The sequence below is a fragment of the Daucus carota genome, chromosome 1, assembly GCF_001625215.2.
Source record: "Daucus carota subsp. sativus chromosome 1, DH1 v3.0, whole genome shotgun sequence".
NCBI classification, from domain to species: domain Eukaryota; kingdom Viridiplantae; phylum Streptophyta; class Magnoliopsida; order Apiales; family Apiaceae; genus Daucus; species Daucus carota.
Window position 1 is genome coordinate 8,240,803 of NC_030381.2, and position 15,438 is coordinate 8,256,240.

A 15,438-nucleotide genomic window follows, 5' to 3' on the forward strand; every position below is an offset into this window, starting at 1 on the left:
GGTCATGAAAGCATAGATTCTTGGGGTGACTGGGTTGACCGAAGAGGAAACCGTCTCCTCAACTGAAAGAACATCATGTACCTCACTACCCTCATTACTGACCTGTTCATTGTTTGGACTAGCAGCAAAACAATCTTCTGTAGATGGAGTCGGTCCCTCATCCCCAGGTTTAGTTCGGACAGAGGGCTCATGAAAATTAAGGTCGTCGTCCTCCGCTTCCTCTTCTATGTAGCTAAGAATGCTTTCATCTTTTCCTGTTTCCACCAAACTAACGTTCCAGATTCTATTCTGAAGCTTGAAGGGCTTGTGTAGATCAATATTACTGATCGAAGAAGTTTCAATCTGAAATTTGGGAGTTTGGTAGAAATCCTCATCATCAAGAACACGGCAGTATTGTAGGATTTTTCCTCTACCTTCAATAATTTTTTGAAAGTTTATATCACTCCACCCAAAGATTGGGAGACCTCGAACCTCAACCCACGCTTTCCTCACAGGGATTAAATCCTCCTCCACCACCTGTCTCACTTCTTCGAATCCAATGCTCAGGAAATCTAGATCAACCCCATTGAAATCCTCTAGGTGTTCAAAGAAAGCTAAAAATCTGGTTGATGAGAGACCTCTGATTAATGCTCCATGAACACCCAGTCCCTCAACTATCATCCCCACAGTTTGTACTGTTTCCATTTTAACAGTCTTTAGCAATAGCGAGCTTGAAAGAATTTGTTGCATATCTGGGACCTTATCCAGCAGTGGAGGGTCCTGGATGTTAGTCACTGTATCATTCCTCACTCCTATGTTATCCTCTTTCAAGGGCTTATCTGTAGTTGGTGAAGCAGGTGGGATGTTTCCAGAATTCCTATCCTTATGTGGAGACTTTTTTGAAGGAGTTCTATTATTTGCGCCCGGGGGGGGGGGGGGGAGATTGTCTTCACCTTCCTATCCTTGGGATTGGGCTGAGCACCCTTGGCTAGAGTTAGATATAGAACCCATTATCAAAATGCATCCCATTGAATTGACTGATCATTTTCTCGGCCTCCTGACCATTGGTAGCAATGATAAAACCAATGCGGTTACCAAAACGATCTCTCCTCCTAGGTAGTATGATGTCTTTTATTTTGCCCACTCTTTTGAACAAAACCCAGAGATCCTTCAAATTAGTGGAATTACTAAACCCAGTGAAGAAAACTGTATTTTTGGAAGTTTCCGGAGTGACAGACTTAGGAGATCTGATTGTTGTTGTTCTAGCTGGGGATTTGTTCTCATTAATATTAAGGAGCAACTTTTCTTTAAAAGATGGCTCAGACAGAGAAGGGTGGGCGAGAGATTTATGGTGAATTTGTCCAAGAGCTAGAGACAAAGCCTTATCATTACCACTTAACGCATCATCTAACACCGAGGGCTCAATAATATGTTTGTAACCCAAAAGGAAGGATTTGAGAATCGCGAGATGTGAGTAAGAGTTACCTTGTGACGTATGCTTGGCTGGTGCTTGATGTTGGGAGACAGAACTACTACTGTGGTTGTTCCGCATACCATTTTCTCTACTTTCTCTTATAGACCCATAGTGGATATGGTTAAGAGCCATCCTAAAACCTTCCTGTGAGCCTTGTTTTACCATTAACTGAACATTTGGGTCAACGAACCTCTCATAAGAGCTCATGAAGTTGTTGAGTAATAGATCTGAATGTGCATCTTTTTTGGACCAATTCTTCCGTCCCAGGTCCAGATTTCTGACTCTTTCCCACCATCCATTATTATAGAGAGACTCATGGATGCTCCAAAGTGCTTCTTCTTCCCCTTTTAAACCCTCCTTTAGCAGATCCGGGCAAACCACAATGCACAGTAAGTCCACTCTAGCTAGAGCTGCCGGGATAAGTGAGTGATTACCTTTATTGATTGCATCAACCCAGTCCGATTCAAGAAGAAACCAGTGCTGTAAAACTCGTAGCTTGTCATTCGTTTCCGATGATGCTTCATTCCCTGAGGGAGGTTTGTTTGTAGCTCCATCCTGTTGATTACCGCTCCGAACTCGTGTTGGATTATCTTGACTCCGATGATTTCCTCGATTCCCTAATCGCCCTTTCTCCTGCTTCGAAAAGCTCGCCATCTTCTGTTGCGTCAGCACTCCATTATTAGTGTTAGTTTCTTTGGGAGAATCTGCATGTGATATTTACATATCTTTCATTTAAGATATTTCCAAAATTCAATCTTTCAAGCAATTAATGTGAATTACTACTACAAATATCTTCTTAATATTACAATCTTCTTAAAGACTCGATTTCAAAATTTGAAAATTTATATGATAAGAAGATTCTAATGAGTATATTGATTATTTACGAAATTCCATTATTTTTACTAATTAATAAGATTCTTTTAAAATCATTTAATTTTTCTTGTATAAATTATTCACCGTATAATATTCTTTTAACTCATCTAATAATTTTAATATACAAAATCTGTATATTTAATTTTTATTATTAAAAATAGAAGATTCTCTAAAATATTTTATTATTATTTATACATATAGAAGATTCTCTAAAATATTTTATTATTTCTATTAATAAATATTTGTATCGTGCAAGATTCTTTTAGAATATTTAATTTTTCTTGTATAAATTATTCACCCTATAATATTTAATTGACTCTTCAAATATTTTTAAATTAATATTTTTTTGAAGAATTTCAAACTAATTAATATTAAAGAATTCTAATTTAAAAATTATAATAATATTTAAAAGAACACTTCAAGAATCCTTCAAATGTTAAAAATTACAGGTGAAACACTTAATAGAATCTTAATATTATTGATATACATAGAAGTTTCTCTAAAATATTTATTAATATATATAGAAGATTCTCTAGAATATATATACAAGATTCTCTAAGATATTTTATTATAAATATTATATGTTAAATGTAAAATGTAAAATGTAAAATGTGAAATAGTAGTTTTTAAATCTTTTCAAGGTGAATCTTTAAAATTTGAAATTCAAATTGAATATACATTAAATGATTAAATGATTGATTAAGATAGTGAGAATCTATTTATAGATGGTATTAATGTCTTTGATTTGGTTATATTTATATTACACACTTTATTAATATGATTTTTAGATTTTTAAACAACACTTTGTGGAATCTATAATATTAAACTAATTTATATGAATATTTTAAGGAATCTTAATTTTATACTTCAAATCAATTTTGAGATTAACTATTCACAATTTATTTTAAAATATAATATTCTTCAAGAATCTGCATAAAAATACATACTGGAATCTAGTTATATTTTATTAATATGAATATAAACATTTAAAGGAATCCAATTAAATCTTATACATTTAAAAAATCGAAATCCATTGAGTGATTTTATACATTTAAAAATATAATGAAATTCTATTAAGTGTTTTTTTTAATTTTACTTGTACAATGAATTTGTTAACAAAATATATGTAACTTAAAATAAAACTTAAATGTATGCCCTTGTAATTTATAAAAAAAAAATAAATTTTGTCAATTAAACTTGAAAGGACCAACTCACATCAAGTAACTAAAAAAATATTTTACTCAAAGATTTTTTTAAAATAATCTCTTGAAAACATATTTTTGAATTCAAAAATATTTTAAAGAATTCTTAATGAAATCCAAAACTATGTTGTGTACTGGGGTAAACTTCTTTTTAGGAGGTGGTTGATCATTTTACTAAAATTAAAATAAACAAAAAAATTGAAATCCATGTTAAAAACTAAATCTTAAATTCTGAATTTCTTAATAGAATACGTCGCTGTGTATGTAAAAAAATATTTACTTGTTTTTTATATTTGACCCATGGAAGATTCTTTTAGAATATGTAAATTTTCTTAACAACTAGCAACAATAAAGTGTAATAACACTCCATCATATATTTTAGGCAGAAGATCTCTTTAAATATGGAATTAATATGTAATTAATTTAATGTAGTTTATGTTACAAAAAGATTTCATACATACTGGATTTGATTGATAGCATTAAATATCATAATTTAAAATACTATAAGATAGAATACGTATTGAATACAAGATCAACGGTGATCAAGAGGGTTTCTTGATTTTCTTGATAGTTTGGGTTTTCTTAGGATCTTCCTCATATATATATATATATATATATATATATATATATATATATATATATAGAGAGAGAGAGAGAGAGAGAGAGAGAGAGAGAGAGAGAGAGAGAGAGAGGGGGTGAGGTTCAAATTAGAACCTATACTAGAATTAGAACTTAGGACCGTAGACATCCGTTAGATTTATTCAAAATCTATGGCTATGATCTAAAGGGCATTTATATTAAATCATTTAATATCTTCCCTCATTAAAGCACACATTATGTTTTACATTAGGGATTTTCTATGGTGTGCCCAAGGGCACACAATAGTCCCTACCTCCAATAAAAGTAGTTCCTTCTGATTGGTGGATGAGTAATTAATGATAATGGCCCCCCTACATTCACATCAACTCCACCAATCAGAAATAGGCCATTTTTAATAGAATTTAGTGATTATTGTGTGACCTTGGGCACACATTAGAAAGACCGTTTGCATTATATTAGGTAATAAATTATATATCATATCTCACTATTTCAAGAAATATATCACACATGATATAATTATAGTATACCATTGCAGTATATCTAAGTACTAGATAAAACAATCAACTTAATTCATAAATATGCTATAGTATACCATTGCAGTATATTTAAATTACAGATAAAATAATCAATTCACTAATAATTTCATTTTCGCTTATATCGTATTTCTGAATTGAATATATTATTTTATCTATTACTTACATATACTGCAATGGTATATACCATAGTTATGTTTTTTTGTACTAGTTCGACAATAGTGTAAGAGTATAATTTATGACATACTGCAATAGTATTTTTTTCATTTTAATGAATATATGTCATAAAAAGATATATTTCTTATATATTTTAAATATAAAAAAATGATATATTTGATATTGGTATATTGTAATTTATATGTTCCTCAATAATAGTATGATATAATTAAAAACACATGGGAAATAATTTATTCACAAAATAGAGTATACTGCAACAATATATAATAATTAATATGAAAACTAAAACTAGTTATGGTAAGTAAGTCATTTTATTTAAAGTGATTAGTTAATGGTCTTAAATATGTACATATTTAATGCATATAGTACTTCACAATTAGATGTAATTTCAATCTCAACCATATAATATACTCACATTTAATGGTACTCAGCGAGTTCTAAGTTCTAACAATAACTTGGTTCTATCTCGAACCTGACCCGATATATATATATATATATATATATATATATATATATATATATATATATATAGGGTCAAGTTCCGTGGAGACGCAGCTTATCAAGAGACGAGAGAGACGCATCTACAGCCGTTGATTCCATCAGTACTATAGCAAACAATACAGGGGCACGCTGGGAACAATAAACACTTATACGCTAAACCAATTTGGAAATATACGATCTGTGTACGTCAATAATAAGGAAACGTAAATATGCTGCTGATTTTGGAGCTTCAATCATGGATTTTATAAATTTGGAAGCTATATAAGTCCTATTATATGATAATTATATAACTCAGAATCAAGAACAGAAAAATCGAAAAGATTTTCAGAGGTTTTTGTAACAGCAGTGCCAATGGAAGCTAGTATGGGCGAACTAAGGTCTTGTTCTTGTTTTTGATCTCATTGAATCACAATATTTTCAAGAATTTTTAATAGAACACTCTCTAGAACCCTAACTCTTGATTTTTTTGTCTTGATCAGGAATCAGAACGATAACGAACAGTTGCAGAACACGTCGATGTCAATTCATCCTGAAGTTCATATCTCACGGTTAGTTGTGTTTCTTAAACTATTTTCATAATCCACTAACTATATAATTGTTATTTTTTCTGACAATATGACGTAGAACACCAATAAATTTTTGTTCTTTATGTTTTTGCCTCAGACACGACAAGCCGATTGTTAGAATCAAACCTAGTATGCTTGTTCGTGTGTTGTCATCACTGTCTGATGATCAAAAATCATGGATTTCTTCAACCGGCTTCGATTCTATAATAAGTTTTGAACTAAACGAGTACCCCGTGAAACTTTCTGAATACTTGTTATCATCTTTTGAACCAAATCCTTCGGTTTTAAGGATTAATGAACAAATTTTTGAGATAGGCGAGGAAGATGTACACGAAATAATGGGGTTTCCCCGAGGGCTGGCAGACGTCGAATTTGTTAACAATGTCTGTGTGAAAAAAGCTTGGGCACAAAATTTTGGCCCGGCAAAACAATGTTATCAGGTCACTGCTACCGAACTTTGCAACTTTATTATTTCAAACAAAGCTGCTGATAATCAGTTCAAAGTGAACTTTATGGTTTTGTTTAGCAATGTATTGATAGAGGGCTCATCAACTCCTTACGTGAACACGCACATGGTTGAATTTGCTGGTGATTTCGATAGTTGCAAGAAGTATAATTGGTGCAGGTATCTAATACAATGCTTACAAGAAGAGTTTGTTATCTGGAACCAGAACAGGGAGAAGAGATTCTTCAAGGGTTCACTTGCTTTCCTCATGGTTCGTGTTATTGATCTGTTCATTTTCTAAAAAATTTACTTGTACGGTTTATTACATCCTGGAAATCATTGTTGTCGTGTATTTTTCAGTTTTTTTCCTTTGAAAGGATTCTCGGTAACAACAACAAGCTACCCAAAATTCAACCATCATTCAGAAGATGGCCAAACACTATACTGTCTGGCATTACTTTGGATAGCTACATTCTTCAAGAAACACATGGGGGCAATGATATTGATGCTGTTGTAACAAATGAGAAGGTAAGAAATTTAAAATTTGAATAGATTTTAACATCTCCCCTGTTACTGATAATTAATTAATTTGTTTTTATATTTTCTTTTAGGACAATATTGATGATAATATGGTCAATGGGATAATTCGTGATGTATGTGAAGACATTCAGAAGGAATTCGAGGGTGATCTTGATGCTACACCTCAGGTTACAAACGAATGTTCTTTCCTTGATTCGTACGTATTAAAGTTTAAAACTGTTAAAATTTTAACCTTGAGTGTTTTTTAAAATAGATTCTGATATCAAATCTCAAAGAAGCGTTGGAGGAATATAGTTCAAAACTAGACAACAGCATGAAGAACTTAATCTACATTTATGAACAATACCCAGACAGTGAGATCGTTAAGTTGATGAAAACTAGGTTCATTGAAATCAATGAAAAAGCAACTGGTTTCCTGATCAAGAACATATTCCATGGGGATTCGAATAAAGAAAATTCACTTTCAGAAAAAAACGATGAAAAATATGTTGGTCCGAGGAAGCAGTCCACGTTAATGTGGAGTCTGGTGAATTCTGATAAAGGAGATGACAAGTAAGAACTTTTAGATTACATAATTCTTATATGAGATTTGCTGTATATAACTCAATGACAAATTTTAATTTTTTTTTACAGCATGATTTTTTTTAAATGGAAGTCAGTGTTTGCATGCAAGTTAGATTTCCAGTCTCTAAATCCTGGAGAAATGGTATTGACATCTATTATCGATGTCTGGAGTTGTATATTAAACTTGATGTATGGGAATGCGGAGAACTCTTCAGTGAAGCGGATGTTTTGCTTTACTTACAATACTGTATGATTCTTGTACATTGTGTCTGTATATCGTAGTAATTTCTTTTATAACAGTAAATATGTAATGTTCATTTGCTTACTATCTTTTGTTTATACAGTTTGGAATCCTCAATGCAACCACAAGTATTCCTTTCGAACGGCTAAACCAGGTTTTCATGGAAAACATGGACGATGTACTGAGCCTGTATAATGTTCGTTTAAGTGATCTAAGCATGGTACTATAAACAATCTATTCTACATCTTTTTTGATTTTATAACTATTTTGTTTCAGTAACATTTATGTTCTTGCTGAATCTAGATCTTCTTCCCCATGATTGCGTTAAACCATCACTACATTGTTGCGTATGACTTACGTAATCCGAGTATGGAAATTCTGGATAATAGGAAGTCAGATAAAAGTTTGAATCAGTTATATGGTGATCAGATTCACAATTTGGTAAATACTGAACATGTCCATTGTCAGTTACTAATTTTTTTTTCAGAAGTAATTTATTGTCAGTAAAGCGTTTTTTAATCATAAATTTTCTCTCGTACTATTGTTGGTATTCAGCACAAACACTTCTTGCTCTACCTGAGGTCCAAAAGGAGTATAAACCATATGGGTTATGTTTCTATCTTGCCACAACGTCTTGTTATGGATTGGCAAACTGTTAATAATGATGTGGATTGTGGTGTAAGTAAAGTATTTTTCGGTGTTCTTACGCTTGTTCCTTTTTAAATTCCTTTTTAACATTTGTTTTAAACTGCAGCTTAATCAAACGACCCAGCTGAACGATATCAGACAAGATATACTGCACACTATTCTAACATCTGTCCATAATGAAAAAAATGGTGAACTTCAGAAGATTGGAGATATTTTTCCTGCAGTTGGAATGGGTGAAAATTAGAACAAATCTGTTCTTTTTTTTATTTGTTTTAAACTATGTTTTAAGTTTTTGTGGAATTATCTCGTGTTATTTCATTTATCTCAAAGGTTTGACGTTCTGAACTAAATTATTCTGGATAATATATGTTTTTGATAGTAATCTCGTTGTTTTACTTTTGATTCTTTTTTGGTTCCAATAGAAAGTAATAAAATATGATGGACAAAACCTTCATCATTTTTAAAAAGAGTATGATTGATTCAAACATGTTCCTTTTAAAAAAACTTAGTTCAAAGAATCATTTTCGGTACGCTGAAGATACAAAAACAACATAGGATGTGAGACGCTTTTTGTGAAAAAACATATAAACCTGGTATTATGAATCAATCGTAAGTTATATGAATATACTGTTAAACTGTTCTCGTTTAATTCAATTTGTTTCATAAATGGTATTCGAAAAACTAGAAATTTTTTTGTTTCTAAACACTATGTGGTTACAGGTAATGAAAAATGAAATAGGTACGACATTACTCCTTTTGACCATGAAACTTTACTTGAATTTAATTTTTGTAAACGAAGTCATTAAAACAACCAAACTGTCTATTTCATATAAAATTATAAATATCAATTTTGATGATGCATAGAGTTTGATGATATTTAGAGGTATAGTAAATTTTTTATTGGATTATTGGAAGGATTCTAAGTTTTTCTTACATGAATATATGTGGTATAAATCATTCATTTTATACATAATATAAAAAACACTTTTGTAGAATACAATGATTATTAAGGGTAAAAAAATTAATTAAATTAATACAGACAAGCACAAACAATTATCCAGAAACGAGAACCTTGAACTTTTTATTGATGAACCAATGGCAGCAAACATGATTGATTTTTCTAAAAAACGCAACAGTTTTTTGTTTATGGAACAAAATTAAGATAAAAAAACGAAAAACCGTTGTTCGGTACCAGAACAAAAATTAAATATCTCAAGAGGTCAGTGTTATCATCACTTTTTATTTATTTTCTGGATAGATTGACGAAGAACATCTTCCGGAGGGACTAAGGTCGGATCCTTGATTTCATCCTTGATAATCTCAAACATGCAGTTGCGTTTGCTCGAAATCATTTTGTAAGTATATAGCAGACGCAACCTCCTTATTTGAATTTTCTGTTGATGCTGTATATACAATGTAGAACAAAAAAACAAAAAATAGATAAGATGTAAGTTGGTAAGAATATGAAAAATAATATGAAAAAAATTGCTAGTGTCTTACACTTTCAGGAAAAAATTTGGAATCCCAGTTGCGCACACCTCCTCCAAAATATGTCTCCATATGTCGCATTGCAAAACACCACAGTCAATTCCATTTTCTTTGGTTTGCCATTTCATTTTAAGACGTTGAGGTATCATCTTGGATAATTGAGCCGTTTTTACGTGGTTTTGCTCTTCCATGTATTGGCCAAAATGCTTTTGCTGATAGATAAAAAGAAATTCTGTATGTCTACATTCGTTTCAAAAGATTAAACAAACAAAATAGAAGTTATATTTCTAGAAAACTTACCAGAACCATAAGTTGTTGACCATATAAATTCTTTAATGGTCGATCTGACACTCTGTTGTCAAGGATTTCAACAGATGGATTTCTCATGTTGAAACAAACAACATAGTAATGGTTCACATGATGTATCGGGAAGAAAACCTATAAGAACACATTTTAAAACACAAAAACAGTTCAACTAAAATCATTAACAAAAATTTGTAATCTATAACAGTACAGACACTGAAAATAATTACCAAGTCATAATCACCAATCTTCGACTTATATGTTGCAAAAATATGATCCAGGTTCTCTGCAAATGTGTTGTATTTTTTTCTATAGAAGCTTCAGTGAATGCATTCAGTGTTCCAAGCTGAACCACATGAAGATGTAAAATCAAAAAATTTGGTAGATTTTCACAGCATCAGAAATTCAATAAAAAAAAGATAGAATAAACATTCAAACTAACTGTTGTTTCTGTGTAGCAAAACAATCGATTTGGCGATGTTGGAGATTTCAACTCTTCATTAGAATTAAGATAACATGACCATGCATCGATTGCTGAAGTCATAATCATCTCCCCTTCTTTCATCGACTGGAAATCAGCTTTAAAACACATAATATCTTCCCATTTGAATAATATTCGACTGCATTCAATATAGTTAACAGAAAGTTAATTTCAATAATGAACTTCGCATTATAAATGTTAAAAAATCATCTTACTTTGGATATTCCTCGTTGTTATGTAACCACTTCCATACATCTGTTTCTTCCCTGCTGTAATTCTTTCCATTGATATTTGTTATCCGATCGACATAAGGTGACTTGTGTATATTAGAAATCTTCCTATCTCTCTCTGTTTTCTCCAGTCCCAGCTGATTAACATCTTCCATTGGTGTTATCTCATTATTTAAACCTTGTTCAGGAACATTCAAGTCGCAACCTAAGTCAAATGTTGGTATTGTTGCATCAAGTTGTACTTTAAAAAACCTTCCATCACCAGGAGTCTTCAAATCTGCAGACGAACAATTGTTCTGGATGTTAAGAATTTTGGACTGTGATTCCATGCTTCTGAATAGTTCTTTCCTGGATTCAATACTCCGGTCATTTGTGCAAACGACAGGACCAACAAGTGCACAACTGTTCACATCTGATTTATTGGAATTGCTGTCAATTCCTTTATTCTGATTGCATTCTCCACCGTTGTATGACTCTTTAGATGACAAATCCTTAATTAGGATCTTATAGCTTTGACTTTTTAGCTCCTTATCCACAAACTCACCAGCTCTAACAATTAACTCAACAAATCTTTTCTGTAATGTATCAACAAGGTTGTTTTTTGCGAACAACTCCTTTGAGGACAATAGATACATGATACACTTCCCTTGGATCTTCTCATATCCAATAATTGATGTTTCAAGCTCATTGAGAATAAATTGGGGAATCTGATTAAGAAAAAATTTAGGTACAGGACTAGTTGTTTTCCATATCAAATCGAATTAAGGATTAGAGGATTTTATGTACCTTTTGCCCAGAGATCTCTTGTTTTTCTAACGATTTCAAGAAAGAATCATGTGGTACTTCAACATTGGGATTCTGTCCATTGAGTAAATCATTTAAAAAAAAATATTTTATGACAGACATATAAATACAATTTAAATAGAAAATCATCATTATTCTAATACGGACTGAAACAAATATAAAAAATTGAATATGTAGGCCATCAACCTTGCCCTGTTGTCCTTCCATAATCGAATGTTCATTGGGCAGGCAATGATCTACAATCATGTTTGCTCCAATTTTTTTTTCTTCAATTGAATAATTCCTAACACACTGCACCTCATCTTCATCGGATATTTCTGTAGCAACAATGTTCCATGTATTGTCCTGTGTTGACCAAAAAGAATTCAGTTCAGAATATTTAAACGGTTAAAAAACATATAACAAATTCAACAACTGTAAAGCATAGTTTCAAAAATTTAACCGGATCACCTCGTAACTGCTCTCATCGTCCGAGTCTTTGTTCCTCAGAGGTAACGCTACACGACCGTTAAAAAACGTAGAGAGGCTTCCCGATGCCAGCTCTGAAATCTGTCTATCAAGAATTAAATAGTCTGACCATTCAACAAAGGTTGGTTTTTTTCGCCTTACCTGCCGCTTGCCGTTCACAACTCGATCAACGTACAAGTACTGTGAGAAGAATGTTTCTCATAATCAAAAAAAACATATATATATATAAAGCTAAACTTAGAAACATTTGTAATAATTTTATTAACTTACAACAAGCATGGGAAGTGATCCGGTGAAATACTTGCTATCTGGTTTTTCATTCCATGTCAAAACAGCATCTCTCAACTGAGCCACCAAATAACTACACCAGTTGTAGTTACTACACTGATCTAAGTTTCCCGAGAAGCCTAGAATATTTTGCTTAACGTATGGGTTTGTTGGTCCTTCGATTAGTATATTGTACATCAAAACCATAAAATTAAGCTTAAACAATCTGTCGGCTTGATTGGAATTCTTTATGGCATCACAGACCATATTTGCTGTAACTTTCCAACCATGTTTAATGTATTCCTTAAACTGATCTCTCCATGCATCCTCTATATGCGAACTACGAATCACTTGAACATTACGACCACCAAGTGGAAGGCCAATAACCTCATTTACATCTTCCTCTGTAATTGGTATAGTTACATTGCCAAACACCAGGGCTGACAGATTGACATCGAAACATGATGCTATGTGGTAGCACAATGCTTGAGGATATTGATTCATTCTAAATGATAACAAAGAAGAAAGTCCTGTTGCTTTCACCCATTTCTTTTGGATTGGGGAGAGAGAACGCACAGCATCAGCAAACACTTTTGGTTGATATCTCACTAGTAACCAATGTTCGAAATCTTTTTTGTTTCGTCTTCTCATTCTAGGTTTTGCATGTGCTTTTTCTTTAAGTTGTTTCTCTGTTATCTGAATTTAAATATCACGCAGATAATTTATTCATGCAATGGTATATATAATGCGGAAAGAACTGTTAAAAAAAAGTTAGTGTGTCTTACCTCTATAATTTTTTCGGTCTCCATATCTTCTATTTTTGTATCTTCAATTTGTTGGAGACATCCTTCCTGTAGATCATCATTGAAAAGTTTTTTCTGCTCAGATCATCCAGTTGCGAGATTCGATCCCAAAACTGTAATTTTCCTTAGTTCAACCTCCTCTGGTGGTGTTACGATCCTTACTTTCTTTTTGGATGGAGTTGTATTGTTATTGAAGTTCAACGAAGAAGAATTCTCTTTGTTTTCATCGCTGTGTACAATAACTCTTCCACGTTTGAGAATTGAACCTATGTAAAGGTTGAAGTTCTTTAATTTAACCGAAAATAGTTCAAAAATTAACACTTGCATAACAATAAAATTTTAAAAAACCTGAAAGAGATAATTTGCTGTTAACGTTAGGGGCATCTTTCAAACTCATACGTCCATTAACAGATGTTTCAATTTGTTGATCTCGAATAACATTCGGAACTATACTTGATAATACTTCACGTGTAGCTCTGTAGGAAGTTGCAGGGGAAAACACCATTATTGTTCTGTTATCCTTGATCTCGTTCTCCATTTCGAAAATTCTACACATAACAAGAGATTTATAGAAACACCATGTAAATGCATATCAACGTCGAATATAATTAGACTACTAAAAAAAGTAAATCATACAATAAAATACATGTCTTCGATTTTACCTTTGTCTAACTTAAATTTTCAGAGAGAACACTCCAGATGAAACAATTTCCGAAGTTCTGTAACTATAGACCAACTTGACTGTTCTACAAAAAACAATCACCCGTGATCCTAGCTATAATACGATTTTTTTCAGAAGCGTTCAGTTTGATTATAAAAGGTAATATGTCTTCAATCCTTTCCTGATGTATTAATTTTCAGTAATCAGTGATTCCAAAATTGATTTAATTTAGGAACCTTATCATTCCTAATTAAAACAAATAATATGTATCAGTTATGTATGGTGAAAATTCCATAAAAAAGAATTTTTGTAAATCTCTTCGGTGTAGTCGTTTTTGTTCACAAAAAAGACTAATTATGAATTTAATAAAAATAAATACGATAAAAACAACTGACGAACACATCAATATCATTTAACAATTCGGTTTAAATTCAAATAAAAAATAAAAAGATCTAACGTAATCACACAAATTAATTAATATAATTAATGGTATATCTCATCAGTTAAAATTATGTAACACAATTCGTTGTTACTAGAACCTTTCTTTTTCGGTAAAAATTTGACTTTAGTTTATCTATCAAAACTTTTTCAAGAAATATTTATCTATAATGCTTGTTATTCTGATTCATATACAAAATAAAATTTTGCTAGAGGTTCAAATCACTCTTCTGTGGAACGGTACATTAATTATGCATAAATGTTCATTTAAAAAGCAAAAACAAGATTGTGATTTTAAAATAATATGAAAATTTGTTGAAATTTAATTTATGTAATTTTATTATTTATTTTTTTGGTTTGTATGGCAATTTTGACAACATAAATTATTTATGCTTATGCTAGGTGTTCCGTTAACTTATCATCCCATGTTATCGATTAATTTCTCGTTTTTAGATTCTTTATCATGTAATATTAAAAAGAAGCCTCCATCAATGCATTTCACTGTTTTAAATTAAATATCACTCCTTTTCAGACAGATGATATCAATACCCCTCATTAAAATATGAACAAAAAACAATAACTGCCCCATTAAAACAAAAGTTGCAACACACCAATATTACTTCTTCTATTCCTCCTTTGTTTCTAAAAGAAATATCACCTTCCGCGGAACTCCTAAAAGAACTTTACCAAACTGAAAACAGAACAAAGTTCGGAAGGAATGGCGAGGAACTTGCGTTCGTCCAAGGCCATTGATATAGGTACATTAACTATTGAGCTTTATGTTTTACCCAGTTCAGATTTTTTTGTAGCGTCGCTAATTTGTCTATATTTTATTTCAGCAAGTCCGATTGATCCAGAGAAGCTTAATGACGATCAAGCTGAGCAGTACTTGAGGTAATGAGCATGATGTGTGTTGGTAATTAACTTGTTAAGCTAAAAGATGTTGTCATCATCTTAGTATTTCTTCACCTTATTAGGCGATTGTGGCTATTGCTCGGAACGGAAAAATCAAAACACTGTCTCTATATAGATCCACTCGTCATCAAAGATTACCATGACAACATAAAAGGAAGGGAGAAAGTGTTGAGATGTATGGTGAAAAATAGGTTTTTTGAGAAGAGATATGTGTTTTTCCCCATATGCTTGTGGTAA